Consider the following 25,338-nt stretch of genomic DNA (forward strand, 5'->3'; position numbering starts at 1 on the left):
TTTAGGAACCTCTCTTGCCAATGCTAAGAACTGCTTCAATTTTAGAAAAAGAAACTTCTGATTATCTTTGACACGTTTTAAAGGATTAGGAAAAAGATGAAAAGCAGCTTACGGCCATACCTCTCTGGTTCCGCCCAATCTTGTCTGATCTCGGAAGCTAAGCAGAGCAGGGCCTGGTTAGTACCTGAATGGAAGACCGCCTGGGAATCCCAGGTGCCGTAAGCTTTTTCACTTCTCTCTCTGAAAGCCGCCCAGCGCCGTAGCTTGTACACCTACACAATTGTAAAAAGTTGATCACATTGTAGAAGAGATGCAATAGGAAGAAGATGAAAGGTGGCTTACGTCCATACCATCGTCAGGCCATTTGAGGTGGCGGGGACTGCAATGGCCATCCACCGATTGGCTGGGACTCCTGGGCGGGTCTTCTCTAGTCCATCCAATTTTCGCCATAGGATGTCACAGCCTTCTTTGCATACCCTTATTTAACCCACACAAAGATGCCAACGGCAGGCGTGACATAATTTTTTGACGCATTATAAAGGATTAGGAAAAAGATAAAAAGCAGCTTACGGCCATACCTCTCTGGTTCCGCCCGATCTCGTCTGATCTCGGAAGCTAAGCAGAGCAGGGCCTGGTTAGTACCTGGATGGAAGACCGCCTGGGAATCCCAGGTGCCGTAAGCTTTTTCACTTCTCTCTCTGAAAGCCGCCCAGCGCCGTAGCTTGTACACCTACACAATTGTAAAAAGTTGATCACATTGTAGAAGAGATGCAATAGGAAGAAGATGAAAGGTGGCTTACGTCCATACCATCGTCAGGCCATTTGAGGTGGCGGGGACTGCAATGGCCATCCACCGATTGGCTGGGACTCCTGGGCGGGTCTTCTCTAGTCCATCCAATTTTCGCCATAGGATGTCACAGCCTTCTTTGCATACCCTTATTTAACCCACACAAAGATGCCAACGGCAGGCGTGACATAATTTTTTGACGCATTATAAAGGATTAGGAAAAAGATAAAAAGCAGCTTACGGCCATACCTCTCTGGTTCCGCCCGATCTCGTCTGATCTCGGAAGCTAAGCAGAGCAGGGCCTGGTTAGTACCTGGATGGAAGACCGCCTGGGAATCCCAGGTGCCGTAAGCTTTTTCACTTCTCTCTGAAAGCTGCAGAGCGCCGCAGATTGTACACCTACAAATTACAAAAAGTATATCACATTGTTGAAGAGATGCATGTTTATTGTTGTTTTAACGTTGGATATGAAAGGCATTTAGACAATATTATCAAACATGATTCCGTTTCATGGTTGCTAAATTAGTGTTGATCAACATTTAACAATTGGCATACTTTTGTTTGTAATTTAGCCGTTGAAATACAGGTGCTAACCAAACATGTTAGATTTACCAAAGAAGAATAGTAAAGTTCCCTTTAGGTTTTAGGAACCTCTCTTGCCAATGCTAAGAACTGCTTCAATTTTAGAAAAAGAAACTTCTGATTATCTTTGACACGTTTTAAAGGATTAGGAAAAAGATGAAAAGCAGCTTACGGCCATACCTCTCTGGTTCCGCCCGATCTCGTCTGATCTCGGAAGCTAAGCAGAGCAGGGCCTGGTTAGTACCTGAATGGAAGACCGCCTGGGAATCCCAGGTGCCGTAAGCTTTTTCACTTCTCTCTCTGAAAGCCGCCCAGCGCCGTAGCTTGTACACCTACACAATTGTAAAAAGTTGATCACATTGTAGAAGAGATGCAATAGGAAGAAGATGAAAGGTGGCTTACGTCCATACCATCGTCAGGCCATTTGAGGTGGCGGGGACTGCAATGGCCATCCACCGATTGGCTGGGACTCCTGGGCGGGTCTTCTCTAGTCCATCCAATTTTTGCCATAGGATGTCACAGCCTTCTTTGCATACCCTTATTTAACCCACACAAAGATGCCAACGGCAGGCGTGACATAATTTTTTGACGCATTATAAAGGATTAGGAAAAAGATAAAAAGCAGCTTACGGTCATACCTCTCTGCTTCCGCCCGATCTCGTCTGATCTTGGAAGCTAAGCAGAGCAGGGCCTGGTTAGTACCTGGATGGAAGACCGCCTGGGAATCCCAGGTGCCGTAAGCTTTTTCACTTCTCTCTCTGAAAGCCGCCCAGCGCCGTAGCTTGTACACCTACACAATTGTAAAAAGTTGATCACATTGTAGAAGAGATGCAATAGGAAGAAGATGAAAGGTGGCTTACGTCCATACCATCGTCAGGCCATTTGAGGTGGCGGGGACTGCAATGGCCATCCACCGATTGGCTGGGACTCCTGGGCGGGTCTTCTCTAGTCCATCCAATTTTCGCCATAGGATGTCACAGCCTTCTTTGCATACCCTTATTTAACCCACACAAAGATGCCAACGGCAGGCGTGACATAAATTTTTGACGCATTATAAAGGATTAGGAAAAAGATAAAAAGCAGCTTACGGCCATACCTCTCTGGTTCCGCCCGATCTCGTCTGATCTCGGAAGCTAAGCAGAGCAGGGCCTGGTTAGTACCTGGATGGAAGACCGCCTGGGAATCCCAGGTGCCGTAAGCTTTTTCACTTCTCTCTGAAAGCTGCAGAGCGCCGCAGATTGTACACCTACAAATTACAAAAAGTATATCACATTGTTGAAGAGATGCATGTTTATTGTTGTTTTAACGTTGGATATGAAAGGCATTTAGACAATATTATCAAACATGATTCCGTTTCATGGTTGCTAAATTAGTGTTGATCAACATTTAACAATTGGCATACTTTTGTTTGTAATTTAGCCGTTGAAATACAGGTGCTAACCAAACATGTTAGATTTACCAAAGAAGAAAAGTAAAGTTCCCTTTAGGTTTTAGGAACCTCTCTTGCCAATGCTAAGAACTGCTTCAATTTTAGAAAAAGAAACTTCTGATTATCTTTGACACGTTTTAAAGGATTAGGAAAAAGATGAAAAGCAGCTTACGGCCATACCTCTCTGGTTCCGCCCGATCTCGTCTGATCTCGGAAGCTAAGCAGAGCAGGGCCTGGTTAGTACCTGAATGGAAGACCGCCTGGGAATCCCAGGTGCCGTAAGCTTTTTCACTTCTCTCTCTGAAAGCCGCCCAGCGCCGTAGCTTGTACACCTACACAATTGTAAAAAGTTGATCACATTGTAGAAGAGATGCAATAGGAAGAAGATGAAAGGTGGCTTACGTCCATACCATCGTCAGGCCATTTGAGGTGGCGGGGACTGCAATGGCCATCCACCGATTGGCTGGGACTCCTGGGCGGGTCTTCTCTAGTCCATCCAATTTTCGCCATAGGATGTCACAGCCTTCTTTGCATACCCTTATTTAACCCACACAAAGATGCCAACGGCAGGCGTGACATAATTTTTTGACGCATTATAAAGGATTAGGAAAAAGATAAAAAGCAGCTTACGGCCATACCTCTCTGCTTCCGCCCGATCTCGTCTGATCTCGGAAGCTAAGCAGAGCAGGGCCTGGTTAGTACCTGGATGGAAGACCGCCTGGGAATCCCAGGTGCCGTAAGCTTTTTCACTTCTCTCTCTGAAAGCCGCCCAGCGCCGTAGCTTGTACACCTACACAATTGTAAAAAGTTGATCACATTGTAGAAGAGATGCAATAGGAAGAAGATGAAAGGTGGCTTACGTCCATACCATCGTCAGGCCATTTGAGGTGGCGGGGACTGCAATGGCCATCCACCGATTGGCTGGGACTCCTGGGCGGGTCTTCTCTAGTCCATCCAATTTTCGCCATAGGATGTCACAGCCTTCTTTGCATACCCTTATTTAACCCACACAAAGATGCCAACGGCAGGCGTGACATAATTTTTTGACGCATTATAAAGGATTAGGAAAAAGATAAAAAGCAGCTTACGGCCATACCTCTCTGGTTCCGCCCGATCTCGTCTGATCTCGGAAGCTAAGCAGAGCAGGGCCTGGTTAGTACCTGGATGGAAGACCGCCTGGGAATCCCAGGTGCCGTAAGCTTTTTCACTTCTCTCTGAAAGCTGCAGAGCGCCGCAGATTGTACACCTACAAATTACAAAAAGTATATCACATTGTTGAAGAGATGCATGTTTATTGTTGTTTTAACGTTGGATATGAAAGGCATTTAGACAATATTATCAAACATGATTCCGTTTCATGGTTGCTAAATTAGTGTTGATCAACATTTAACAATTGGCATACTTTTGTTTGTAATTTAGCCGTTGAAATACAGGTGCTAACCAAACATGTTAGATTTACCAAAGAAGAAAAGTAAAGTTCCCTTTAGGTTTTAGGAACCTCTCTTGCCAATGCTAAGAACTGCTTCAATTTTAGAAAAAGAAACTTCTGATTATCTTTGACACGTTTTAAAGGATTAGGAAAAAGATGAAAAGCAGCTTACGGCCATACCTCTCTGGTTCCGCCCGATCTCGTCTGATCTCGGAAGCTAAGCAGAGCAGGGCCTGGTTAGTACCTGAATGGAAGACCGCCTGGGAATCCCAGGTGCCGTAAGCTTTTTCACTTCTCTCTCTGAAAGCCGCCCAGCGCCGTAGCTTGTACACCTACACAATTGTAAAAAGTTGATCACATTGTAGAAGAGATGCAATAGGAAGAAGATGAAAGGTGGCTTACGTCCATACCATCGTCAGGCCATTTGAGGTGGCGGGGACTGCAATGGCCATCCACCGATTGGCTGGGACTCCTGGGCGGGTCTTCTCTAGTCCATCCAATTTTCGCCATAGGATGTCACAGCCTTCTTTGCATACCCTTATTTAACCCACACAAAGATGCCAACGGCAGGCGTGACATAATTTTTTGACGCATTATAAAGGATTAGGAAAAAGATAAAAAGCAGCTTACGGCCATACCTCTCTGCTTCCGCCCGATCTCGTCTGATCTCGGAAGCTAAGCAGAGCAGGGCCTGGTTAGTACCTGGATGGAAGACCGCCTGGGAATCCCAGGTGCCGTAAGCTTTTTCACTTCTCTCTCTGAAAGCCGCCCAGCGCCGTAGCTTGTACACCTACACAATTGTAAAAAGTTGATCACATTGTAGAAGAGATGCAATAGGAAGAAGATGAAAGGTGGCTTACGTCCATACCATCGTCAGGCCATTTGAGGTGGCGGGGACTGCAATGGCCATCCACCGATTGGCTGGGACTCCTGGGCGGGTCTTCTCTAGTCCATCCAATTTTCGCCATAGGATGTCACAGCCTTCTTTGCATACCCTTATTTAACCCACACAAAGATGCCAACGGCAGGCGTGACATAATTTTTTGACGCATTATAAAGGATTAGGAAAAAGATAAAAAGCAGCTTACGGCCATACCTCTCTGGTTCCGCCCGATCTCGTCTGATCTCGGAAGCTAAGCAGAGCAGGGCCTGGTTAGTACCTGGATGGAAGACCGCCTGGGAATCCCAGGTGCCGTAAGCTTTTTCACTTCTCTCTGAAAGCTGCAGAGCGCCGCAGATTGTACACCTACAAATTACAAAAAGTATATCACATTGTTGAAGAGATGCATGTTTATTGTTGTTTTAACGTTGGATATGAAAGGCATTTAGACAATATTATCAAACATGATTCCGTTTCATGGTTGCTAAATTAGTGTTGATCAACATTTAACAATTGGCATACTTTTGTTTGTAATTTAGCCGTTGAAATACAGGTGCTAACCAAACATGTTAGATTTACCAAAGAAGAAAAGTAAAGTTCCCTTTAGGTTTTAGGAACCTCTCTTGCCAATGCTAAGAACTGCTTCAATTTTAGAAAAAGAAACTTCTGATTATCTTTGACACGTTTTAAAGGATTAGGAAAAAGATGAAAAGCAGCTTACGGCCATACCTCTCTGGTTCCGCCCGATCTCGTCTGATCTCGGAAGCTAAGCAGAGCAGGGCCTGGTTAGTACCTGGATGGAAGACCGCCTGGGAATCCCAGGTGCCGTAAGCTTTTTAACTTCTCTCTCTGAAAGCCGCCCAGCGCCGTAGATTGTACACCTACACAATTGTAAAAAAAAATTCACATTGTAGAAGAGATGCAATAGGAAGAAGATGAAAGGTGGCTTACGTCCATACCATCGTCAGGCCATTTGAGGTGGCGGGGACTGCAATGGCCATTCACCGATTGGCTGGGACTCCTGGGCGGGTCTTCTCTAGTCCATCCAATTTTCGGCATGGGATGTCACAGCCTTCTTTGCATACCCTTATTTAACCCACACAAAGATGCCAACGGCAGGCGTGTCATAATTCATTGACGCATTATAAAGGATTAGGAAAAAGATAAAAAGCAGCTTACGGCCATACCTCTCTGGTTCCGCCCGATCTCGTCTGATCTCGGAAGCTAAGCAGAGCAGGGCCTGTTTAGTACCTGGATGGAAGACCGCCTGGGAATCCCAGGTGCCGTAAGCTTTTTCACTTCTCTCTCCGAAAGCCGCCGAGCGCCGCAGATTGTACACCTGTTTTAACGTTGGATATGAAAGGAAATTAGACAATATTATCCAAAATGATTCCGTTTCATGATTGCTAAATTAGTGTTGGTCAACATTTACGATTGGCATACTGTTGTTTGTAATTTAGCCGTTGAAATACAGGTGCTAACCCAACATGTTAGAATTGCCAGTGAAGAAAAGTAAAGTTACCTTCAGGCTTTAGGAACCTCTCTTGCCAATGCTAAGAACTGCTTCAATTTTAGAAAAAGAAACTTCTGATTATCTTTGACACGTTTTAAAGGATTAGGAAAAAGATGAAAAGCAGCTTACGGCCATACCTCTCTGGTTCCGCCCGATCTCGTCTGATCTCGGAAGCTAAGCAGAGCAGGGCCTGGTTAGTACCTGAATGGAAGACCGCCTGGGAATCCCAGGTGCCGTAAGCTTTTTCACTTCTCTCTCTGAAAGCCGCCCAGCGCCGTAGCTTGTACACCTACACAATTGTAAAAAGTTGATCACATTGTAGAAGAGATGCAATAGGAAGAAGATGAAAGGTGGCTTACGTCCATACCATCGTCAGGCCATTTGAGGTGGCGGGGACTGCAATGGCCATCCACCGATTGGCTGGGACTCCTGGGCGGGTCTTCTCTAGTCCATCCAATTTTCGCCATAGGATGTCACAGCCTTCTTTGCATACCCTTATTTAACCCACACAAAGATGCCAACGGCAGGCGTGACATAATTTTTTGACGCATTATAAAGGATTAGGAAAAAGATAAAAAGCAGCTTACGGTCATACCTCTCTGCTTCCGCCCGATCTCGTCTGATCTTGGAAGCTAAGCAGAGCAGGGCCTGGTTAGTACCTGGATGGAAGACCGCCTGGGAATCCCAGGTGCCGTAAGCTTTTTCACTTCTCTCTCTGAAAGCCGCCCAGCGCCGTAGCTTGTACACCTACACAATTGTAAAAAGTTGATCACATTGTAGAAGAGATGCAATAGGAAGAAGATGAAAGGTGGCTTACGTCCATACCATCGTCAGGCCATTTGAGGTGGCGGGGACTGCAATGGCCATCCACCGATTGGCTGGGACTCCTGGGCGGGTCTTCTCTAGTCCATCCAATTTTCGCCATAGGATGTCACAGCCTTCTTTGCATACCCTTATTTAACCCACACAAAGATGCCAACGGCAGGCGTGACATAATTTTTTGACGCATTATAAAGGATTAGGAAAAAGATAAAAAGCAGCTTACGGCCATACCTCTCTGGTTCCGCCCGATCTCGTCTGATCTCGGAAGCTAAGCAGAGCAGGGCCTGGTTAGTACCTGGATGGAAGACCGCCTGGGAATCCCAGGTGCCGTAAGCTTTTTCACTTCTCTCTGAAAGCTGCAGAGCGCCGCAGATTGTACACCTACAAATTACAAAAAGTATATCACATTGTTGAAGAGATGCATGTTTATTGTTGTTTTAACGTTGGATATGAAAGGCATTTAGACAATATTATCAAACATGATTCCGTTTCATGGTTGCTAAATTAGTGTTGATCAACATTTAACAATTGGCATACTTTTGTTTGTAATTTAGCCGTTGAAATACAGGTGCTAACCAAACATGTTAGATTTACCAAAGAAGAAAAGTAAAGTTCCCTTTAGGTTTTAGGAACCTCTCTTGCCAATGCTAAGAACTGCTTCAATTTTAGAAAAAGAAACTTCTGATTATCTTTGACACGTTTTAAAGGATTAGGAAAAAGATGAAAAGCAGCTTACGGCCATACCTCTCTGGTTCCGCCCGATCTCGTCTGATCTCGGAAGCTAAGCAGAGCAGGGCCTGGTTAGTACCTGAATGGAAGACCGCCTGGGAATCCCAGGTGCCGTAAGCTTTTTCACTTCTCTCTCTGAAAGCCGCCCAGCGCCGTAGCTTGTACACCTACACAATTGTAAAAAGTTGATCACATTGTAGAAGAGATGCAATAGGAAGAAGATGAAAGGTGGCTTACGTCCATACCATCGTCAGGCCATTTGAGGTGGCGGGGACTGCAATGGCCATCCACCGATTGGCTGGGACTCCTGGGCGGGTCTTCTCTAGTCCATCCAATTTTCGCCATAGGATGTCACAGCCTTCTTTGCATACCCTTATTTAACCCACACAAAGATGCCAACGGCAGGCGTGACATAATTTTTTGACGCATTATAAAGGATTAGGAAAAAGATAAAAAGCAGCTTACGGCCATACCTCTCTGCTTCCGCCCGATCTCGTCTGATCTCGGAAGCTAAGCAGAGCAGGGCCTGGTTAGTACCTGGATGGAAGACCGCCTGGGAATCCCAGGTGCCGTAAGCTTTTTCACTTCTCTCTCTGAAAGCCGCCCAGCGCCGTAGCTTGTACACCTACACAATTGTAAAAAGTTGATCACATTGTAGAAGAGATGCAATAGGAAGAAGATGAAAGGTGGCTTACGTCCATACCATCGTCAGGCCATTTGAGGTGGCGGGGACTGCAATGGCCATCCACCGATTGGCTGGGACTCCTGGGCGGGTCTTCTCTAGTCCATCCAATTTTCGCCATAGGATGTCACAGCCTTCTTTGCATACCCTTATTTAACCCACACAAAGATGCCAACGGCAGGCGTGACATAATTTTTTGACGCATTATAAAGGATTAGGAAAAAGATATAAAGCAGCTTACGGCCATACCTCTCTGGTTCCGCCCGATCTCGTCTGATCTCGGAAGCTAAGCAGAGCAGGGCCTGGTTAGTACCTGGATGGAAGACCGCCTGGGAATCCCAGGTGCCGTAAGCTTTTTCACTTCTCTCTGAAAGCTGCAGAGCGCCGCAGATTGTACACCTACAAATTACAAAAAGTATATCACATTGTTGAAGAGATGCATGTTTATTGTTGTTTTAACGTTGGATATGAAAGGCATTTAGACAATATTATCAAACATGATTCCGTTTCATGGTTGCTAAATTAGTGTTGATCAACATTTAACAATTGGCATACTTTTGTTTGTAATTTAGCCGTTGAAATACAGGTGCTAACCAAACATGTTAGATTTACCAAAGAAGAAAAGTAAAGTTCCCTTTAGGTTTTAGGAACCTCTCTTGCCAATGCTAAGAACTGCTTCAATTTTAGAAAAAGAAACTTCTGATTATCTTTGACACGTTTTAAAGGATTAGGAAAAAGATGAAAAGCAGCTTACGGCCATACCTCTCTGGTTCCGCCCGATCTCGTCTGATCTCGGAAGCTAAGCAGAGCAGGGCCTGGTTAGTACCTGGATGGAAGACCGCCTGGGAATCCCAGGTGCCGTAAGCTTTTTAACTTCTCTCTCTGAAAGCCGCCCAGCGCCGTAGATTGTACACCTACACAATTGTAAAAAAAAAATTCACATTGTAGAAGAGATGCAATAGGAAGAAGATGAAAGGTGGCTTACGTCCATACCATCGTCAGGCCATTTGAGGTGGCGGGGACTGCAATGGCCATTCACCGATTGGCTGGGACTCCTGGGCGGGTCTTCTCTAGTCCATCCAATTTTCGGCATGGGATGTCACAGCCTTCTTTGCATACCCTTATTTAACCCACACAAAGATGCCAACGGCAGGCGTGTCATAATTCATTGACGCATTATAAAGGATTAGGAAAAAGATAAAAAGCAGCTTACGGCCATACCTCTCTGGTTCCGCCCGATCTCGTCTGATCTCGGAAGCTAAGCAGAGCAGGGCCTGTTTAGTACCTGGATGGAAGACCGCCTGGGAATCCCAGGTGCCGTAAGCTTTTTCACTTCTCTCTCCGAAAGCCGCCGAGCGCCGCAGATTGTACACCTGTTTTAACGTTGGATATGAAAGGAAATTAGACAATATTATCCAAAATGATTCCGTTTCATGATTGCTAAATTAGTGTTGGTCAACATTTACGATTGGCATACTGTTGTTTGTAATTTAGCCGTTGAAATACAGGTGCTAACCCAACATGTTAGAATTGCCAGTGAAGAAAAGTAAAGTTACCTTCAGGCTTTAGGAACCTCTCTTGCCAATGCTAAGAACTGCTTCAATTTTAGAAAAAGAAACTTCTGATTATCTTTGACACGTTTTAAAGGATTAGGAAAAAGATGAAAAGCAGCTTACGGCCATACCTCTCTGGTTCCGCCCGATCTCGTCTGATCTCGGAAGCTAAGCAGAGCAGGGCCTGGTTAGTACCTGGATGGAAGACCGCCTGGGAATCCCAGGTGCCGTAAGCTTTTTCACTTCTCTCTCTGAAAGCCGCCCAGCGCCGTAGCTTGTACACCTACACAATTGTAAAAAGTTGATCACATTGTAGAAGAGATGCAATAGGAAGAAGATGAAAGGTGGCTTACGTCCATACCATCGTCAGGCCATTTGAGGTGGCGGGGACTGCAATGGCCATCCACCGATTGGCTGGGACTCCTGGGCGGGTCTTCTCTAGTCCATCCAATTTTCGCCATAGGATGTCACAGCCTTCTTTGCATACCCTTATTTAACCCACACAAAGATGCCAACGGCAGGCGTGACATAATTTTTTGACGCATTATAAAGGATTAGGAAAAAGATAAAAAGCAGCTTACGGCCATACCTCTCTGGTTCCGCCCGATCTCGTCTGATCTCGGAAGCTAAGCAGAGCAGGGCCTGGTTAGTACCTGGATGGAAGACCGCCTGGGAATCCCAGGTGCCGTAAGCTTTTTCACTTCTTTCTCCGAAAGCCGCCGAGCGCCGCAGATTGTACACCTGTTTTAACGTTGGATATGAAAGGAAATTAGACAATATTATCCAAAATGATTCCGTTTCATGATTGCTAAATTAGTGTTGGTCAACATTTACCATTGGCATACTGTTGTTTGTAATTTAGCCGTTGAAATACAGGTGCTAACCAAACATGTTAGATTTACCAAAGAAGAAAAGTAAAGTTCCCTTTAGGTTTTAGGAACCTCTCTTGCCAATGCTAAGAACTGCTTCAATTTTAGAAAAAGAAACTTCTGATTATCTTTGACACGTTTTAAAGGATTAGGAAAAAGATGAAAAGCAGCTTACGGCCATACCTCTCTGGTTCCGCCCGATCTCGTCTGATCTCGGAAGCTAAGCAGAGCAGGGCCTGGTTAGTACCTGGATGGAAGACCGCCTGGGAATCCCAGGTGCCGTAAGCTTTTTAACTTCTCTCTCTGAAAGCCGCCCAGCGCCGTAGATTGTACACCTACACAATTGTAAAAAAAAATTCACATTGTAGAAGAGATGCAATAGGAAGAAGATGAAAGGTGGCTTACGTCCATACCATCGTCAGGCCATTTGAGGTGGCGGGGACTGCAATGGCCATTCACCGATTGGCTGGGACTCCTGGGCGGGTCTTCTCTAGTCCATCCAATTTTCGGCATGGGATGTCACAGCCTTCTTTGCATACCCTTATTTAACCCACACAAAGATGCCAACGGCAGGCGTGTCATAATTCATTGACGCATTATAAAGGATTAGGAAAAAGATAAAAAGCAGCTTACGGCCATACCTCTCTGGTTCCGCCCGATCTCGTCTGATCTCGGAAGCTAAGCAGAGCAGGGCCTGTTTAGTACCTGGATGGAAGACCGCCTGGGAATCCCAGGTGCCGTAAGCTTTTTCACTTCTCTCTCCGAAAGCCGCCGAGCGCCGCAGATTGTACACCTGTTTTAACGTTGGATATGAAAGGAAATTAGACAATATTATCCAAAATGATTCCGTTTCATGATTGCTAAATTAGTGTTGGTCAACATTTACGATTGGCATACTGTTGTTTGTAATTTAGCCGTTGAAATACAGGTGCTAACCAAACATGTTAGAATTGCCAGTGAAGAAAAGTAAAGTTACCTTCAGGTTTTAGAAACCTCTCTTGCCAATGCTAAGAACTGCTTCAATTTTAGAAAAAGAAACTTCTGATTATCTTTGACACGTTTTAAAGGATTAGGAAAAAGATGAAAAGCAGCTTACGGCCATACCTCTCTGGTTCCGCCCAATCTTGTCTGATCTCGGAAGCTAAGCAGAGCAGGGCCTGGTTAGTACCTGAATGGAAGACCGCCTGGGAATCCCAGGTGCCGTAAGCTTTTTCACTTCTCTCTCTGAAAGCCGCCCAGCGCCGTAGCTTGTACACCTACACAATTGTAAAAAGTTGATCACATTGTAGAAGAGATGCAATAGGAAGAAGATGAAAGGTGGCTTACGTCCATACCATCGTCAGGCCATTTGAGGTGGCGGGGACTGCAATGGCCATCCACCGATTGGCTGGGACTCCTGGGCGGGTCTTCTCTAGTCCATCCAATTTTCGCCATAGGATGTCACAGCCTTCTTTGCATACCCTTATTTAACCCACACAAAGATGCCAACGGCAGGCGTGACATAATTTTTTGACGCATTATAAAGGATTAGGAAAAAGATAAAAAGCAGCTTACGGCCATACCTCTCTGGTTCCGCCCGATCTCGTCTGATCTCGGAAGCTAAGCAGAGCAGGGCCTGGTTAGTACCTGGATGGAAGACCGCCTGGGAATCCCAGGTGCCGTAAGCTTTTTCACTTCTCTCTCTGAAAGCCGCCCAGCGCCGTAGCTTGTACACCTACACAATTGTAAAAAGTTGATCACATTGTAGAAGAGATGCAATAGGAAGAAGATGAAAGGTGGCTTACGTCCATACCATCGTCAGGCCATTTGAGGTGGCGGGGACTGCAATGGCCATCCACCGATTGGCTGGGACTCCTGGGCGGGTCTTCTCTAGTCCATCCAATTTTCGCCATAGGATGTCACAGCCTTCTTTGCATACCCTTATTTAACCCACACAAAGATGCCAACGGCAGGCGTGACATAATTTTTTGACGCATTATAAAGGATTAGGAAAAAGATAAAAAGCAGCTTACGGCCATACCTCTCTGGTTCCGCCCGATCTCGTCTGATCTCGGAAGCTAAGCAGAGCAGGGCCTGGTTAGTACCTGGATGGAAGACCGCCTGGGAATCCCAGGTGCCGTAAGCTTTTTCACTTCTCTCTGAAAGCTGCAGAGCGCCGCAGATTGTACACCTACAAATTACAAAAAGTATATCACATTGTTGAAGAGATGCATGTTTATTGTTGTTTTAACGTTGGATATGAAAGGCATTTAGACAATATTATCAAACATGATTCCGTTTCATGGTTGCTAAATTAGTGTTGATCAACATTTAACAATTGGCATACTTTTGTTTGTAATTTAGCCGTTGAAATACAGGTGCTAACCAAACATGTTAGATTTACCAAAGAAGAATAGTAAAGTTCCCTTTAGGTTTTAGGAACCTCTCTTGCCAATGCTAAGAACTGCTTCAATTTTAGAAAAAGAAACTTCTGATTATCTTTGACACGTTTTAAAGGATTAGGAAAAAGATGAAAAGCAGCTTACGGCCATACCTCTCTGGTTCCGCCCGATCTCGTCTGATCTCGGAAGCTAAGCAGAGCAGGGCCTGGTTAGTACCTGAATGGAAGACCGCCTGGGAATCCCAGGTGCCGTAAGCTTTTTCACTTCTCTCTCTGAAAGCCGCCCAGCGCCGTAGCTTGTACACCTACACAATTGTAAAAAGTTGATCACATTGTAGAAGAGATGCAATAGGAAGAAGATGAAAGGTGGCTTACGTCCATACCATCGTCAGGCCATTTGAGGTGGCGGGGACTGCAATGGCCATCCACCGATTGGCTGGGACTCCTGGGCGGGTCTTCTCTAGTCCATCCAATTTTTGCCATAGGATGTCACAGCCTTCTTTGCATACCCTTATTTAACCCACACAAAGATGCCAACGGCAGGCGTGACATAATTTTTTGACGCATTATAAAGGATTAGGAAAAAGATAAAAAGCAGCTTACGGTCATACCTCTCTGCTTCCGCCCGATCTCGTCTGATCTTGGAAGCTAAGCAGAGCAGGGCCTGGTTAGTACCTGGATGGAAGACCGCCTGGGAATCCCAGGTGCCGTAAGCTTTTTCACTTCTCTCTCTGAAAGCCGCCCAGCGCCGTAGCTTGTACACCTACACAATTGTAAAAAGTTGATCACATTGTAGAAGAGATGCAATAGGAAGAAGATGAAAGGTGGCTTACGTCCATACCATCGTCAGGCCATTTGAGGTGGCGGGGACTGCAATGGCCATCCACCGATTGGCTGGGACTCCTGGGCGGGTCTTCTCTAGTCCATCCAATTTTCGCCATAGGATGTCACAGCCTTCTTTGCATACCCTTATTTAACCCACACAAAGATGCCAACGGCAGGCGTGACATAAATTTTTGACGCATTATAAAGGATTAGGAAAAAGATAAAAAGCAGCTTACGGCCATACCTCTCTGGTTCCGCCCGATCTCGTCTGATCTCGGAAGCTAAGCAGAGCAGGGCCTGGTTAGTACCTGGATGGAAGACCGCCTGGGAATCCCAGGTGCCGTAAGCTTTTTCACTTCTCTCTGAAAGCTGCAGAGCGCCGCAGATTGTACACCTACAAATTACAAAAAGTATATCACATTGTTGAAGAGATGCATGTTTATTGTTGTTTTAACGTTGGATATGAAAGGCATTTAGACAATATTATCAAACATGATTCCGTTTCATGGTTGCTAAATTAGTGTTGATCAACATTTAACAATTGGCATACTTTTGTTTGTAATTTAGCCGTTGAAATACAGGTGCTAACCAAACATGTTAGATTTACCAAAGAAGAAAAGTAAAGTTCCCTTTAGGTTTTAGGAACCTCTCTTGCCAATGCTAAGAACTGCTTCAATTTTAGAAAAAGAAACTTCTGATTATCTTTGACACGTTTTAAAGGATTAGGAAAAAGATGAAAAGCAGCTTACGGCCATACCTCTCTGGTTCCGCCCGATCTCGTCTGATCTCGGAAGCTAAGCAGAGCAGGGCCTGGTTAGTACCTGAATGGAAGACCGCCTGGGAATCCCAGGTGCCGTAAGCTTTTTCACTTCTCTCTCTGAAAGCCGCCCAGCGCCGTAGCTTGTACACCTACACAATTGTAAAAAGTTGATCACATTGTAGAAGAGATGCAATAGGAAGAAGATGAAAGGTGGCTTACGTCCATACCATCGTCAGGCCATTTGAGGTGGCGGGGACTGCAATGGCCATCCACCGATTGGCTGGGACTCCTGGGCGGGTCTTCTCTAGTCCATCCAATTTTCGCCATAGGATGTCACAGCCTTCTTTGCATACCCTTATTTAACCCACACAAAGATGCCAACGGCAGGCGTGACATAATTTTTTGACGCATTATAAAGGATTAGGAAAAAGATAAAAAGCAGCTTACGGCCATACCTCTCTGCTTCCGCCCGATCTCGTCTGATCTCGGAAGCTAAGCAGAGCAGGGCCTGGTTAGTACCTGGATGGAAGACCGCCTGGGAATCCCAGGTGCCGTAAGCTTTTTCACTTCTCTCTCTGAAAGCCGCCCAGCGCCGTAGCTTGTACACCTACACAATTGTAAAAAGTTGATCACATTGTAGAAGAGATGCAATAGGAAGAAGATGAAAGGTGGCTTACGTCCATACCATCGTCAGGCCATTTGAGGTGGCGGGGACTGCAATGGCCATCCACCGATTGGCTGGGACTCCTGGGCGGGTCTTCTCTAGTCCATCCAATTTTCGCCATAGGATGTCACAGCCTTCTTTGCATACCCTTATTTAACCCACACAAAGATGCCAACGGCAGGCGTGACATAATTTTTTGACGCATTATAAAGGATTAGGAAAAAGATAAAAAGCAGCTTACGGCCATACCTCTCTGGTTCCGCCCGATCTCGTCTGATCTCGGAAGCTAAGCAGAGCAGGGCCTGGTTAGTACCTGGATGGAAGACCGCCTGGGAATCCCAGGTGCCGTAAGCTTTTTCACTTCTCTCTGAAAGCTGCAGAGCGCCGCAGATTGTACACCTACAAATTACAAAAAGTATATCACATTGTTGAAGAGATGCATGTTTATTGTTGTTTTAACGTTGGATATGAAAGGCATTTAGACAATATTATCAAACATGATTCCGTTTCATGGTTGCTAAATTAGTGTTGATCAACATTTAACAATTGGCATACTTTTGTTTGTAATTTAGCCGTTGAAATACAGGTGCTAACCAAACATGTTAGATTTACCAAAGAAGAAAAGTAAAGTTCCCTTTAGGTTTTAGGAACCTCTCTTGCCAATGCTAAGAACTGCTTCAATTTTAGAAAAAGAAACTTCTGATTATCTTTGACACGTTTTAAAGGATTAGGAAAAAGATGAAAAGCAGCTTACGGCCATACCTCTCTGGTTCCGCCCGATCTCGTCTGATCTCGGAAGCTAAGCAGAGCAGGGCCTGGTTAGTACCTGAATGGAAGACCGCCTGGGAATCCCAGGTGCCGTAAGCTTTTTCACTTCTCTCTCTGAAAGCCGCCCAGCGCCGTAGCTTGTACACCTACACAATTGTAAAAAGTTGATCACATTGTAGAAGAGATGCAATAGGAAGAAGATGAAAGGTGGCTTACGTCCATACCATCGTCAGGCCATTTGAGGTGGCGGGGACTGCAATGGCCATCCACCGATTGGCTGGGACTCCTGGGCGGGTCTTCTCTAGTCCATCCAATTTTCGCCATAGGATGTCACAGCCTTCTTTGCATACCCTTATTTAACCCACACAAAGATGCCAACGGCAGGCGTGACATAATTTTTTGACGCATTATAAAGGATTAGGAAAAAGATAAAAAGCAGCTTACGGCCATACCTCTCTGCTTCCGCCCGATCTCGTCTGATCTCGGAAGCTAAGCAGAGCAGGGCCTGGTTAGTACCTGGATGGAAGACCGCCTGGGAATCCCAGGTGCCGTAAGCTTTTTCACTTCTCTCTCTGAAAGCCGCCCAGCGCCGTAGCTTGTACACCTACACAATTGTAAAAAGTTGATCACATTGTAGAAGAGATGCAATAGGAAGAAGATGAAAGGTGGCTTACGTCCATACCATCGTCAGGCCATTTGAGGTGGCGGGGACTGCAATGGCCATCCACCGATTGGCTGGGACTCCTGGGCGGGTCTTCTCTAGTCCATCCAATTTTCGCCATAGGATGTCACAGCCTTCTTTGCATACCCTTATTTAACCCACACAAAGATGCCAACGGCAGGCGTGACATAATTTTTTGACGCATTATAAAGGATTAGGAAAAAGATAAAAAGCAGCTTACGGCCATACCTCTCTGGTTCCGCCCGATCTCGTCTGATCTCGGAAGCTAAGCAGAGCAGGGCCTGGTTAGTACCTGGATGGAAGACCGCCTGGGAATCCCAGGTGCCGTAAGCTTTTTCACTTCTCTCTGAAAGCTGCAGAGCGCCGCAGATTGTACACCTACAAATTACAAAAAGTATATCACATTGTTGAAGAGATGCATGTTTATTGTTGTTTTAACGTTGGATATGAAAGGCATTTAGACAATATTATCAAACATGATTCCGTTTCATGGTTGCTAAATTAGTGTTGATCAACATTTAACAATTGGCATACTTTTGTTTGTAATTTAGCCGTTGAAATACAGGTGCTAACCAAACATGTTAGATTTACCAAAGAAGAAAAGTAAAGTTCCCTTTAGGTTTTAGGAACCTCTCTTGCCAATGCTAAGAACTGCTTCAATTTTAGAAAAAGAAACTTCTGATTATCTTTGACACGTTTTAAAGGATTAGGAAAAAGATGAAAAGCAGCTTACGGCCATACCTCTCTGGTTCCGCCCGATCTCGTCTGATCTCGGAAGCTAAGCAGAGCAGGGCCTGGTTAGTACCTGGATGGAAGACCGCCTGGGAATCCCAGGTGCCGTAAGCTTTTTAACTTCTCTCTCTGAAAGCCGCCCAGCGCCGTAGATTGTACACCTACACAATTGTAAAAAAAAATTCACATTGTAGAAGAGATGCAATAGGAAGAAGATGAAAGGTGGCTTACGTCCATACCATCGTCAGGCCATTTGAGGTGGCGGGGACTGCAATGGCCATTCACCGATTGGCTGGGACTCCTGGGCGGGTCTTCTCTAGTCCATCCAATTTTCGGCATGGGATGTCACAGCCTTCTTTGCATACCCTTATTTAACCCACACAAAGATGCCAACGGCAGGCGTGTCATAATTCATTGACGCATTATAAAGGATTAGGAAAAAGATAAAAAGCAGCTTACGGCCATACCTCTCTGGTTCCGCCCGATCTCGTCTGATCTCGGAAGCTAAGCAGAGCAGGGCCTGTTTAGTACCTGGATGGAAGACCGCCTGGGAATCCCAGGTGCCGTAAGCTTTTTCACTTCTCTCTCCGAAAGCCGCCGAGCGCCGCAGATTGTACACCTGTTTTAACGTTGGATATGAAAGGAAATTAGACAATATTATCCAAAATGATTCCGTTTCATGATTGCTAAATTAGTGTTGGTCAACATTTACGATTGGCATACTGTTGTTTGTAATTTAGCCGTTGAAATACAGGTGCTAACCCAACATGTTAGAATTGCCAGTGAAGAAAAGTAAAGTTACCTTCAGGCTTTAGGAACCTCTCTTGCCAATGCTAAGAACTGCTTCAATTTTAGAAAAAGAAACTTCTGATTATCTTTGACACGTTTTAAAGGATTAGGAAAAAGATGAAAAGCAGCTTACGGCCATACCTCTCTGGTTCCGCCCGATCTCGTCTGATCTCGGAAGCTAAGCAGAGCAGGGCCTGGTTAGTACCTGAATGGAAGACCGCCTGGGAATCCCAGGTGCCGTAAGCTTTTTCACTTCTCTCTCTGAAAGCCGCCCAGCGCCGTAGCTTGTACACCTACACAATTGTAAAAAGTTGATCACATTGTAGAAGAGATGCAATAGGAAGAAGATGAAAGGTGGCTTACGTCCATACCATCGTCAGGCCATTTGAGGTGGCGGGGACTGCAATGGCCATCCACCGATTGGCTGGGACTCCTGGGCGGGTCTTCTCTAGTCCATCCAATTTTCGCCATAGGATGTCACAGCCTTCTTTGCATACCCTTATTTAACCCACACAAAGATGCCAACGGCAGGCGTGACATAATTTTTTGACGCATTATAAAGGATTAGGAAAAAGATAAAAAGCAGCTTACGGTCATACCTCTCTGCTTCCGCCCGATCTCGTCTGATCTTGGAAGCTAAGCAGAGCAGGGCCTGGTTAGTACCTGGATGGAAGACCGCCTGGGAATCCCAGGTGCCGTAAGCTTTTTCACTTCTCTCTCTGAAAGCCGCCCAGCGCCGTAGCTTGTACACCTACACAATTGTAAAAAGTTGATCACATTGTAGAAGAGATGCAATAGGAAGAAGATGAAAGGTGGCTTACGTCCATACCATCGTCAGGCCATTTGAGGTGGCGGGGACTGCAATGGCCATCCACCGATTGGCTGGGACTCCTGGGCGGGTCTTCTCTAGTCCATCCAATTTTCGCCATAGGATGTCACAGCCTTCTTTGCATACCCTTATTTAACCCACACAAAGATGCCAACGGCAGGCGTGACATAATTTTTTGACGCATTATAAAGGATTAGGAAAAAGATAAAAAGCAGCTTACGGCCATACCTCTCTGGTTCCGCCCGATCTCGTCTGATCTCGGAAGCTAAGCAGAGCAGGGCCTGGTTAGTACCTGGATGGAAGACCGCCTGGGAATCCCAGGTGCCGTAAGCTTTTTCACTTCTCTCTGAAAGCTGCAGAGCGCCGCAGATTGTACACCTACAAATTACAAAAAGTATATCACATTGTTGAAGAGATGCATGTTTATTGTTGTTTTAACGTTGGATATGAAAGGCATTTAGACAATATTATCAAACATGATTCCGTTTCATGGTTGCTAAATTAGTGTTGATCAACATTTAACAATTGGCATACTTTTGTTTGTAATTTAGCCGTTGAAATACAGGTGCTAACCAAACATGTTAGATTTACCAAAGAAGAAAAGTAAAGTTCCCTTTAGGTTTTAGGAACCTCTCTTGCCAATGCTAAGAACTGCTTCAATTTTAGAAAAAGAAACTTCTGATTATCTTTGACACGTTTTAAAGGATTAGGAAAAAGATGAAAAGCAGCTTACGGCCATACCTCTCTGGTTCCGCCCGATCTCGTCTGATCTCGGAAGCTAAGCAGAGCAGGGCCTGGTTAGTACCTGAATGGAAGACCGCCTGGGAATCCCAGGTGCCGTAAGCTTTTTCACTTCTCTCTCTGAAAGCCGCCCAGCGCCGTAGCTTGTACACCTACACAATTGTAAAAAGTTGATCACATTGTAGAAGAGATGCAATAGGAAGAAGATGAAAGGTGGCTTACGTCCATACCATCGTCAGGCCATTTGAGGTGGCGGGGACTGCAATGGCCATCCACCGATTGGCTGGGACTCCTGGGCGGGTCTTCTCTAGTCCATCCAATTTTCGCCATAGGATGTCACAGCCTTCTTTGCATACCCTTATTTAACCCACACAAAGATGCCAACGGCAGGCGTGACATAATTTTTTGACGCATTATAAAGGATTAGGAAAAAGATAAAAAGCAGCTTACGGCCATACCTCTCTGCTTCCGCCCGATCTCGTCTGATCTCGGAAGCTAAGCAGAGCAGGGCCTGGTTAGTACCTGGATGGAAGACCGCCTGGGAATCCCAGGTGCCGTAAGCTTTTTCACTTCTCTCTCTGAAAGCCGCCCAGCGCCGTAGCTTGTACACCTACACAATTGTAAAAAGTTGATCACATTGTAGAAGAGATGCAATAGGAAGAAGATGAAAGGTGGCTTACGTCCATACCATCGTCAGGCCATTTGAGGTGGCGGGGACTGCAATGGCCATCCACCGATTGGCTGGGACTCCTGGGCGGGTCTTCTCTAGTCCATCCAATTTTCGCCATAGGATGTCACAGCCTTCTTTGCATACCCTTATTTAACCCACACAAAGATGCCAACGGCAGGCGTGACATAATTTTTTGACGCATTATAAAGGATTAGGAAAAAGATAAAAAGCAGCTTACGGCCATACCTCTCTAGTTCCGCCCGATCTCGTCTGATCTCGGAAGCTAAGCAGAGCAGGGCCTGGTTAGTACCTGGATGGAAGACCGCCTGGGAATCCCAGGTGCCGTAAGCTTTTTCACTTCTCTCTGAAAGCTGCAGAGCGCCGCAGATTGTACACCTACAAATTACAAAAAGTATATCACATTGTTGAAGAGATGCATGTTTATTGTTGTTTTAACGTTGGATATGAAAGGCATTTAGACAATATTATCAAACATGATTCCGTTTCATGGTTGCTAAATTAGTGTTGATCAACATTTAACAATTGGCATACTTTTGTTTGTAATTTAGCCGTTGAAATACAGGTGCTAACCAAACATGTTAGATTTACCAAAGAAGAAAAGTAAAGTTCCCTTTAGGTTTTAGGAACCTCTCTTGCCAATGCTAAGAACTGCTTCAATTTTAGAAAAAGAAACTTCTGATTATCTTTGACACGTTTTAAAGGATTAGGAAAAAGATGAAAAGCAGCTTACGGCCATACCTCTCTGGTTCCGCCCGATCTCGTCTGATCTCGGAAGCTAAGCAGAGCAGGGCCTGGTTAGTACCTGGATGGAAGACCGCCTGGGAATCCCAGGTGCCGTAAGCTTTTTAACTTCTCTCTCTGAAAGCCGCCCAGCGCCGTAGATTGTACACCTACACAATTGTAAAAAAAAAATTCACATTGTAGAAGAGATGCAATAGGAAGAAGATGAAAGGTGGCTTACGTCCATACCATCGTCAGGCCATTTGAGGTGGCGGGGACTGCAATGGCCATTCACCGATTGGCTGGGACTCCTGGGCGGGTCTTCTCTAGTCCATCCAATTTTCGGCATGGGATGTCACAGCCTTCTTTGCATACCCTTATTTAACCCACACAAAGATGCCAACGGCAGGCGTGTCATAATTCATTGACGCATTATAAAGGATTAGGAAAAAGATAAAAAGCAGCTTACGGCCATACCTCTCTGGTTCCGCCCGATCTCGTCTGATCTCGGAAGCTAAGCAGAGCAGGGCCTGTTTAGTACCTGGATGGAAGACCGCCTGGGAATCCCAGGTGCCGTAAGCTTTTTCACTTCTCTCTCCGAAAGCCGCCGAGCGCCGCAGATTGTACACCTGTTTTAACGTTGGATATGAAAGGAAATTAGACAATATTATCCAAAATGATTCCGTTTCATGATTGCTAAATTAGTGTTGGTCAACATTTACGATTGGCATACTGTTGTTTGTAATTTAGCCGTTGAAATACAGGTGCTAACCCAACATGTTAGAATTGCCAGTGAAGAAAAGTAAAGTTACCTTCAGGCTTTAGGAACCTCTCTTGCCAATGCTAAGAACTGCTTCAATTTTAGAAAAAGAAACTTCTGATTATCTTTGACACGTTTTAAAGGATTAGGAAAAAGATGAAAAGCAGCTTACGGCCATACCTCTCTGGTTCCGCCCGATCTCGTCTGATCTCGGAAGCTAAGCAGAGCAGGGCCTGGTTAGTACCTGGATGGAAGACCGCCTGGGAATCCCAGGTGCCGTAAGCTTTTTCACTTCTCTCTCTGAAAGCCGCCCAGCGCCGTAGCTTGTACACCTACACAATTGTAAAAAGTTGATCACATTGTAGAAGAGATGCAATAGGAAGAAGATGAAAGGTGGCTTACGTCCATACCATCGTCAGGCCATTTGAGGTGGCGGGGACTGCAATGGCCATCCACCGATTGGCTGGGACTCCTGGGCGGGTCTTCTCTAGTCCATCCAATTTTCGCCATAGGATGTCACAGCCTTCTTTGCATACCCTTATTTAACCCACACAAAGATGCCAACGGCAGGCGTGACATAATTTTTTGACGCATTATAAAGGATTAGGAAAAAGATAAAAAGCAGCTTACGGCCATACCTCTCTGGTTCCGCCCGATCTCGTCTGATCTCGGAAGCTAAGCAGAGCAGGGCCTGGTTAGTACCTGGATGGAAGACCGCCTGGGAATCCCAGGTGCCGTAAGCTTTTTCACTTCTTTCTCCGAAAGCCGCCGAGCGCCGCAGATTGTACACCTGTTTTAACGTTGGATATGAAAGGAAATTAGACAATATTATCCAAAATGATTCCGTTTCATGATTGCTAAATTAGTGTTGGTCAACATTTACCATTGGCATACTGTTGTTTGTAATTTAGCCGTTGAAATACAGGTGCTAACCAAACATGTTAGATTTACCAAAGAAGAAAAGTAAAGTTCCCTTTAGGTTTTAGGAACCTCTCTTGCCAATGCTAAGAACTGCTTCAATTTTAGAAAAAGAAACTTCTGATTATCTTTGACACGTTTTAAAGGATTAGGAAAAAGATGAAAAGCAGCTTACGGCCATACCTCTCTGGTTCCGCCCGATCTCGTCTGATCTCGGAAGCTAAGCAGAGCAGGGCCTGGTTAGTACCTGGATGGAAGACCGCCTGGGAATCCCAGGTGCCGTAAGCTTTTTAACTTCTCTCTCTGAAAGCCGCCCAGCGCCGTAGATTGTACACCTACACAATTGTAAAAAAAAATTCACATTGTAGAAGAGATGCAATAGGAAGAAGATGAAAGGTGGCTTACGTCCATACCATCGTCAGGCCATTTGAGGTGGCGGGGACTGCAATGGCCATTCACCGATTGGCTGGGACTCCTGGGCGGGTCTTCTCTAGTCCATCCAATTTTCGGCATGGGATGTCACAGCCTTCTTTGCATACCCTTATTTAACCCACACAAAGATGCCAACGGCAGGCGTGTCATAATTCATTGACGCATTATAAAGGATTAGGAAAAAGATAAAAAGCAGCTTACGGCCATACCTCTCTGGTTCCGCCCGATCTCGTCTGATCTCGGAAGCTAAGCAGAGCAGGGCCTGTTTAGTACCTGGATGGAAGACCGCCTGGGAATCCCAGGTGCCGTAAGCTTTTTCACTTCTCTCTCCGAAAGCCGCCGAGCGCCGCAGATTGTACACCTGTTTTAACGTTGGATATGAAAGGAAATTAGACAATATTATCCAAAATGATTCCGTTTCATGATTGCTAAATTAGTGTTGGTCAACATTTACGATTGGCATACTGTTGTTTGTAATTTAGCCGTTGAAATACAGGTGCTAACCCAACATGTTAGAATTGCCAGTGAAGAAAAGTAAAGTTACCTTCAGGCTTTAGGAACCTCTCTTGCCAATGCTAAGAACTGCTTCAATTTTAGAAAAAGAAACTTCTGATTATCTTTGACACGTTTTAAAGGATTAGGAAAAAGATGAAAAGCAGCTTACGGCCATACCTCTCTGGTTCCGCCCGATCTCGTCTGATCTCGGAAGCTAAGCAGAGCAGGGCCTGGTTAGTACCTGAATGGAAGACCGCCTGGGAATCCCAGGTGCCGTAAGCTTTTTCACTTCTCTCTCTGAAAGCCGCCCAGCGCCGTAGCTTGTACACCTACACAATTGTAAAAAGTTGATCACATTGTAGAAGAGATGCAATAGGAAGAAGATGAAAGGTGGCTTACGTCCATACCATCGTCAGGCCATTTGAGGTGGCGGGGACTGCAATGGCCATCCACCGATTGGCTGGGACTCCTGGGCGGGTCTTCTCTAGTCCATCCAATTTTCGCCATAGGATGTCACAGCCTTCTTTGCATACCCTTATTTAACCCACACAAAGATGCCAACGGCAGGCGTGACATAATTTTTTGACGCATTATAAAGGATTAGGAAAAAGATAAAAAGCAGCTTACGGTCATACCTCTCTGCTTCCGCCCGATCTCGTCTGATCTTGGAAGCTAAGCAGAGCAGGGCCTGGTTAGTACCTGGATGGAAGACCGCCTGGGAATCCCAGGTGCCGTAAGCTTTTTCACTTCTCTCTCTGAAAGCCGCCCAGCGCCGTAGCTTGTACACCTACACAATTGTAAAAAGTTGATCACATTGTAGAAGAGATGCAATAGGAAGAAGATGAAAGGTGGCTTACGTCCATACCATCGTCAGGCC

At 45.5% G+C, this 25,338-nt stretch overlaps 52 non-coding genes and 2 pseudogenes across 52 annotated transcripts; all 54 read left to right on the forward strand.

Annotated features, from left to right (window-relative positions):
- Positions 1-106: 106 nt before the first annotated feature.
- Positions 107-225, forward strand: LOC134110201 (5S ribosomal RNA; annotated as a pseudogene).
- Positions 226-564: 339 nt separating this feature from the next.
- Positions 565-683, forward strand: LOC134110035 (5S ribosomal RNA). Its single transcript, XR_009943429.1, has one exon. It is a non-coding gene; the product is annotated as a 5S ribosomal RNA (ribosomal RNA).
- Positions 684-1,022: 339 nt separating this feature from the next.
- LOC134110047 (5S ribosomal RNA) lies at positions 1,023-1,141 on the forward strand. Its single transcript, XR_009943441.1, has one exon. It is a non-coding gene; the product is annotated as a 5S ribosomal RNA (ribosomal RNA).
- A 394-nt stretch (positions 1,142-1,535) lies between these two features.
- Positions 1,536-1,654, forward strand: LOC134109875 (5S ribosomal RNA). The gene has a single exon (XR_009943270.1). It is a non-coding gene; the product is annotated as a 5S ribosomal RNA (ribosomal RNA).
- A 339-nt stretch (positions 1,655-1,993) lies between these two features.
- LOC134110116 (5S ribosomal RNA) lies at positions 1,994-2,112 on the forward strand. The gene has a single exon (XR_009943510.1). It is a non-coding gene; the product is annotated as a 5S ribosomal RNA (ribosomal RNA).
- A 339-nt stretch (positions 2,113-2,451) lies between these two features.
- LOC134110058 (5S ribosomal RNA) lies at positions 2,452-2,570 on the forward strand. Its single transcript, XR_009943452.1, has one exon. It is a non-coding gene; the product is annotated as a 5S ribosomal RNA (ribosomal RNA).
- A 394-nt stretch (positions 2,571-2,964) lies between these two features.
- Positions 2,965-3,083, forward strand: LOC134109876 (5S ribosomal RNA). The gene has a single exon (XR_009943271.1). It is a non-coding gene; the product is annotated as a 5S ribosomal RNA (ribosomal RNA).
- A 339-nt stretch (positions 3,084-3,422) lies between these two features.
- On the forward strand, positions 3,423-3,541 carry LOC134109797 (5S ribosomal RNA). The gene has a single exon (XR_009943192.1). It is a non-coding gene; the product is annotated as a 5S ribosomal RNA (ribosomal RNA).
- Positions 3,542-3,880: 339 nt separating this feature from the next.
- LOC134110070 (5S ribosomal RNA) lies at positions 3,881-3,999 on the forward strand. The gene has a single exon (XR_009943464.1). It is a non-coding gene; the product is annotated as a 5S ribosomal RNA (ribosomal RNA).
- Positions 4,000-4,393: 394 nt separating this feature from the next.
- On the forward strand, positions 4,394-4,512 carry LOC134109877 (5S ribosomal RNA). The gene has a single exon (XR_009943272.1). It is a non-coding gene; the product is annotated as a 5S ribosomal RNA (ribosomal RNA).
- A 339-nt stretch (positions 4,513-4,851) lies between these two features.
- On the forward strand, positions 4,852-4,970 carry LOC134109798 (5S ribosomal RNA). The gene has a single exon (XR_009943193.1). It is a non-coding gene; the product is annotated as a 5S ribosomal RNA (ribosomal RNA).
- A 339-nt stretch (positions 4,971-5,309) lies between these two features.
- Positions 5,310-5,428, forward strand: LOC134110081 (5S ribosomal RNA). The gene has a single exon (XR_009943475.1). It is a non-coding gene; the product is annotated as a 5S ribosomal RNA (ribosomal RNA).
- A 394-nt stretch (positions 5,429-5,822) lies between these two features.
- LOC134110092 (5S ribosomal RNA) lies at positions 5,823-5,941 on the forward strand. Its single transcript, XR_009943486.1, has one exon. It is a non-coding gene; the product is annotated as a 5S ribosomal RNA (ribosomal RNA).
- A 339-nt stretch (positions 5,942-6,280) lies between these two features.
- On the forward strand, positions 6,281-6,399 carry LOC134109907 (5S ribosomal RNA). The gene has a single exon (XR_009943302.1). It is a non-coding gene; the product is annotated as a 5S ribosomal RNA (ribosomal RNA).
- Positions 6,400-6,743: 344 nt separating this feature from the next.
- On the forward strand, positions 6,744-6,862 carry LOC134109878 (5S ribosomal RNA). The gene has a single exon (XR_009943273.1). It is a non-coding gene; the product is annotated as a 5S ribosomal RNA (ribosomal RNA).
- A 339-nt stretch (positions 6,863-7,201) lies between these two features.
- LOC134110117 (5S ribosomal RNA) lies at positions 7,202-7,320 on the forward strand. The gene has a single exon (XR_009943511.1). It is a non-coding gene; the product is annotated as a 5S ribosomal RNA (ribosomal RNA).
- A 339-nt stretch (positions 7,321-7,659) lies between these two features.
- Positions 7,660-7,778, forward strand: LOC134110103 (5S ribosomal RNA). The gene has a single exon (XR_009943497.1). It is a non-coding gene; the product is annotated as a 5S ribosomal RNA (ribosomal RNA).
- A 394-nt stretch (positions 7,779-8,172) lies between these two features.
- LOC134109879 (5S ribosomal RNA) lies at positions 8,173-8,291 on the forward strand. Its single transcript, XR_009943274.1, has one exon. It is a non-coding gene; the product is annotated as a 5S ribosomal RNA (ribosomal RNA).
- Positions 8,292-8,630: 339 nt separating this feature from the next.
- On the forward strand, positions 8,631-8,749 carry LOC134109799 (5S ribosomal RNA). The gene has a single exon (XR_009943194.1). It is a non-coding gene; the product is annotated as a 5S ribosomal RNA (ribosomal RNA).
- Positions 8,750-9,088: 339 nt separating this feature from the next.
- On the forward strand, positions 9,089-9,207 carry LOC134110114 (5S ribosomal RNA). The gene has a single exon (XR_009943508.1). It is a non-coding gene; the product is annotated as a 5S ribosomal RNA (ribosomal RNA).
- A 394-nt stretch (positions 9,208-9,601) lies between these two features.
- Positions 9,602-9,720, forward strand: LOC134110125 (5S ribosomal RNA). The gene has a single exon (XR_009943519.1). It is a non-coding gene; the product is annotated as a 5S ribosomal RNA (ribosomal RNA).
- Positions 9,721-10,060: 340 nt separating this feature from the next.
- On the forward strand, positions 10,061-10,179 carry LOC134109908 (5S ribosomal RNA). Its single transcript, XR_009943303.1, has one exon. It is a non-coding gene; the product is annotated as a 5S ribosomal RNA (ribosomal RNA).
- A 344-nt stretch (positions 10,180-10,523) lies between these two features.
- Positions 10,524-10,642, forward strand: LOC134110136 (5S ribosomal RNA). Its single transcript, XR_009943530.1, has one exon. It is a non-coding gene; the product is annotated as a 5S ribosomal RNA (ribosomal RNA).
- Positions 10,643-10,981: 339 nt separating this feature from the next.
- On the forward strand, positions 10,982-11,100 carry LOC134110147 (5S ribosomal RNA). The gene has a single exon (XR_009943541.1). It is a non-coding gene; the product is annotated as a 5S ribosomal RNA (ribosomal RNA).
- Positions 11,101-11,444: 344 nt separating this feature from the next.
- Positions 11,445-11,563, forward strand: LOC134110158 (5S ribosomal RNA). Its single transcript, XR_009943552.1, has one exon. It is a non-coding gene; the product is annotated as a 5S ribosomal RNA (ribosomal RNA).
- Positions 11,564-11,902: 339 nt separating this feature from the next.
- On the forward strand, positions 11,903-12,021 carry LOC134109909 (5S ribosomal RNA). Its single transcript, XR_009943304.1, has one exon. It is a non-coding gene; the product is annotated as a 5S ribosomal RNA (ribosomal RNA).
- A 344-nt stretch (positions 12,022-12,365) lies between these two features.
- Positions 12,366-12,484, forward strand: LOC134110202 (5S ribosomal RNA; annotated as a pseudogene).
- Positions 12,485-12,823: 339 nt separating this feature from the next.
- LOC134110169 (5S ribosomal RNA) lies at positions 12,824-12,942 on the forward strand. The gene has a single exon (XR_009943563.1). It is a non-coding gene; the product is annotated as a 5S ribosomal RNA (ribosomal RNA).
- A 339-nt stretch (positions 12,943-13,281) lies between these two features.
- LOC134110181 (5S ribosomal RNA) lies at positions 13,282-13,400 on the forward strand. The gene has a single exon (XR_009943575.1). It is a non-coding gene; the product is annotated as a 5S ribosomal RNA (ribosomal RNA).
- A 394-nt stretch (positions 13,401-13,794) lies between these two features.
- On the forward strand, positions 13,795-13,913 carry LOC134109881 (5S ribosomal RNA). Its single transcript, XR_009943276.1, has one exon. It is a non-coding gene; the product is annotated as a 5S ribosomal RNA (ribosomal RNA).
- Positions 13,914-14,252: 339 nt separating this feature from the next.
- Positions 14,253-14,371, forward strand: LOC134110118 (5S ribosomal RNA). The gene has a single exon (XR_009943512.1). It is a non-coding gene; the product is annotated as a 5S ribosomal RNA (ribosomal RNA).
- Positions 14,372-14,710: 339 nt separating this feature from the next.
- Positions 14,711-14,829, forward strand: LOC134110192 (5S ribosomal RNA). Its single transcript, XR_009943586.1, has one exon. It is a non-coding gene; the product is annotated as a 5S ribosomal RNA (ribosomal RNA).
- A 394-nt stretch (positions 14,830-15,223) lies between these two features.
- On the forward strand, positions 15,224-15,342 carry LOC134109882 (5S ribosomal RNA). Its single transcript, XR_009943277.1, has one exon. It is a non-coding gene; the product is annotated as a 5S ribosomal RNA (ribosomal RNA).
- A 339-nt stretch (positions 15,343-15,681) lies between these two features.
- Positions 15,682-15,800, forward strand: LOC134109800 (5S ribosomal RNA). Its single transcript, XR_009943195.1, has one exon. It is a non-coding gene; the product is annotated as a 5S ribosomal RNA (ribosomal RNA).
- A 339-nt stretch (positions 15,801-16,139) lies between these two features.
- Positions 16,140-16,258, forward strand: LOC134110203 (5S ribosomal RNA). Its single transcript, XR_009943594.1, has one exon. It is a non-coding gene; the product is annotated as a 5S ribosomal RNA (ribosomal RNA).
- A 394-nt stretch (positions 16,259-16,652) lies between these two features.
- LOC134109883 (5S ribosomal RNA) lies at positions 16,653-16,771 on the forward strand. The gene has a single exon (XR_009943278.1). It is a non-coding gene; the product is annotated as a 5S ribosomal RNA (ribosomal RNA).
- A 339-nt stretch (positions 16,772-17,110) lies between these two features.
- LOC134109801 (5S ribosomal RNA) lies at positions 17,111-17,229 on the forward strand. The gene has a single exon (XR_009943196.1). It is a non-coding gene; the product is annotated as a 5S ribosomal RNA (ribosomal RNA).
- A 339-nt stretch (positions 17,230-17,568) lies between these two features.
- On the forward strand, positions 17,569-17,687 carry LOC134110211 (5S ribosomal RNA). The gene has a single exon (XR_009943595.1). It is a non-coding gene; the product is annotated as a 5S ribosomal RNA (ribosomal RNA).
- Positions 17,688-18,081: 394 nt separating this feature from the next.
- LOC134110212 (5S ribosomal RNA) lies at positions 18,082-18,200 on the forward strand. The gene has a single exon (XR_009943596.1). It is a non-coding gene; the product is annotated as a 5S ribosomal RNA (ribosomal RNA).
- Positions 18,201-18,539: 339 nt separating this feature from the next.
- On the forward strand, positions 18,540-18,658 carry LOC134109910 (5S ribosomal RNA). Its single transcript, XR_009943305.1, has one exon. It is a non-coding gene; the product is annotated as a 5S ribosomal RNA (ribosomal RNA).
- A 344-nt stretch (positions 18,659-19,002) lies between these two features.
- On the forward strand, positions 19,003-19,121 carry LOC134109884 (5S ribosomal RNA). Its single transcript, XR_009943279.1, has one exon. It is a non-coding gene; the product is annotated as a 5S ribosomal RNA (ribosomal RNA).
- A 339-nt stretch (positions 19,122-19,460) lies between these two features.
- On the forward strand, positions 19,461-19,579 carry LOC134110119 (5S ribosomal RNA). The gene has a single exon (XR_009943513.1). It is a non-coding gene; the product is annotated as a 5S ribosomal RNA (ribosomal RNA).
- A 339-nt stretch (positions 19,580-19,918) lies between these two features.
- LOC134110213 (5S ribosomal RNA) lies at positions 19,919-20,037 on the forward strand. Its single transcript, XR_009943597.1, has one exon. It is a non-coding gene; the product is annotated as a 5S ribosomal RNA (ribosomal RNA).
- A 394-nt stretch (positions 20,038-20,431) lies between these two features.
- On the forward strand, positions 20,432-20,550 carry LOC134109885 (5S ribosomal RNA). The gene has a single exon (XR_009943280.1). It is a non-coding gene; the product is annotated as a 5S ribosomal RNA (ribosomal RNA).
- Positions 20,551-20,889: 339 nt separating this feature from the next.
- LOC134109802 (5S ribosomal RNA) lies at positions 20,890-21,008 on the forward strand. The gene has a single exon (XR_009943197.1). It is a non-coding gene; the product is annotated as a 5S ribosomal RNA (ribosomal RNA).
- Positions 21,009-21,347: 339 nt separating this feature from the next.
- Positions 21,348-21,466, forward strand: LOC134109948 (5S ribosomal RNA). The gene has a single exon (XR_009943343.1). It is a non-coding gene; the product is annotated as a 5S ribosomal RNA (ribosomal RNA).
- A 394-nt stretch (positions 21,467-21,860) lies between these two features.
- LOC134110214 (5S ribosomal RNA) lies at positions 21,861-21,979 on the forward strand. The gene has a single exon (XR_009943598.1). It is a non-coding gene; the product is annotated as a 5S ribosomal RNA (ribosomal RNA).
- A 340-nt stretch (positions 21,980-22,319) lies between these two features.
- LOC134109911 (5S ribosomal RNA) lies at positions 22,320-22,438 on the forward strand. Its single transcript, XR_009943306.1, has one exon. It is a non-coding gene; the product is annotated as a 5S ribosomal RNA (ribosomal RNA).
- Positions 22,439-22,782: 344 nt separating this feature from the next.
- On the forward strand, positions 22,783-22,901 carry LOC134110215 (5S ribosomal RNA). Its single transcript, XR_009943599.1, has one exon. It is a non-coding gene; the product is annotated as a 5S ribosomal RNA (ribosomal RNA).
- Positions 22,902-23,240: 339 nt separating this feature from the next.
- LOC134110216 (5S ribosomal RNA) lies at positions 23,241-23,359 on the forward strand. The gene has a single exon (XR_009943600.1). It is a non-coding gene; the product is annotated as a 5S ribosomal RNA (ribosomal RNA).
- A 344-nt stretch (positions 23,360-23,703) lies between these two features.
- On the forward strand, positions 23,704-23,822 carry LOC134110217 (5S ribosomal RNA). The gene has a single exon (XR_009943601.1). It is a non-coding gene; the product is annotated as a 5S ribosomal RNA (ribosomal RNA).
- Positions 23,823-24,161: 339 nt separating this feature from the next.
- LOC134109912 (5S ribosomal RNA) lies at positions 24,162-24,280 on the forward strand. The gene has a single exon (XR_009943307.1). It is a non-coding gene; the product is annotated as a 5S ribosomal RNA (ribosomal RNA).
- Positions 24,281-24,624: 344 nt separating this feature from the next.
- On the forward strand, positions 24,625-24,743 carry LOC134109886 (5S ribosomal RNA). Its single transcript, XR_009943281.1, has one exon. It is a non-coding gene; the product is annotated as a 5S ribosomal RNA (ribosomal RNA).
- A 339-nt stretch (positions 24,744-25,082) lies between these two features.
- LOC134110120 (5S ribosomal RNA) lies at positions 25,083-25,201 on the forward strand. Its single transcript, XR_009943514.1, has one exon. It is a non-coding gene; the product is annotated as a 5S ribosomal RNA (ribosomal RNA).
- The last annotated feature ends 137 nt before the right edge of the window (positions 25,202-25,338 follow it).

The sequence above is a fragment of the Pungitius pungitius genome, unplaced genomic scaffold (genome assembly GCF_949316345.1).
Source record: "Pungitius pungitius unplaced genomic scaffold, fPunPun2.1 scaffold_37, whole genome shotgun sequence".
Classification (NCBI taxonomy): domain Eukaryota; kingdom Metazoa; phylum Chordata; class Actinopteri; order Perciformes; family Gasterosteidae; genus Pungitius; species Pungitius pungitius.